Below are 812 nucleotides of genomic sequence, written 5' to 3'. Positions count from 1 at the left end.
GTACAGCCCCTTGGCCTGTGCACCATCTTGACTGATCTTGCTTTGCCATTTTGGTCAGGCATCTGAAGATAAGCACTGAATCTCAAAGGTTTTAGTAATCACACATGTGTTTTGTAGAGCATATCTTCCTTTCCTGTACTTTGCTATTTGTTTTTCAAAACAAGTAATTTATATTTTAATATCTGTTTTCTTTATACTGCTGGGATTTTTTAACTAAAACATAGCAATTATATATTTTCTCAAACTGATATATAGCTTTTGCTATCTACTCTGAAAGTGTAAAACTGAAATGTGTTTTTAAAAAGGCCTAAAACTGCCACATTGGCACAACAAAAATAGAATAATAAATTAAAATATTCTTTTCTATTTCAAATATTCTGACTGTTATGCTTTTCAATGTAATACATCTTGCTAATTCTGTAAAATTCTTTGTGTTAAGAAATAAAAATATATAGTTAATGACAGAGAGACTTTGGTTTTCATAGTCCTGTCACTGTAATTAACTGTATGTTGAACTGCATTTCTGAAGTCTATGCAATTAAGATACAAAACTTTCCTCTAAACTTGTCTGCCTGATTTTGAATTTATAGCCTGTTGTTTAAAGATTCTTCCTGTGAGACAGAATTCGTGTTTCATAGGAATTAAAGGGCAGTGCTGGTATGGATGCTGAAATGAGGAACTTTGGTCCCCTGTGGCTGACTAGCATAGTCTAGATACAGTACTTCCTTGTTCCAATAACTTGTGGTTTTATGTCTGGATTCTTTGATTGTGGCCTCAAGTGTAAGAAGTATTGGAGGCTCTACTCTAAATCC

This window comes from Erithacus rubecula (assembly GCF_903797595.1).
Source record: "Erithacus rubecula genome assembly, chromosome: 4".
Taxonomy (NCBI): Eukaryota; Metazoa; Chordata; class Aves; order Passeriformes; family Muscicapidae; genus Erithacus; species Erithacus rubecula.
Note: the sequence above shows the minus strand (reverse complement) of the source record.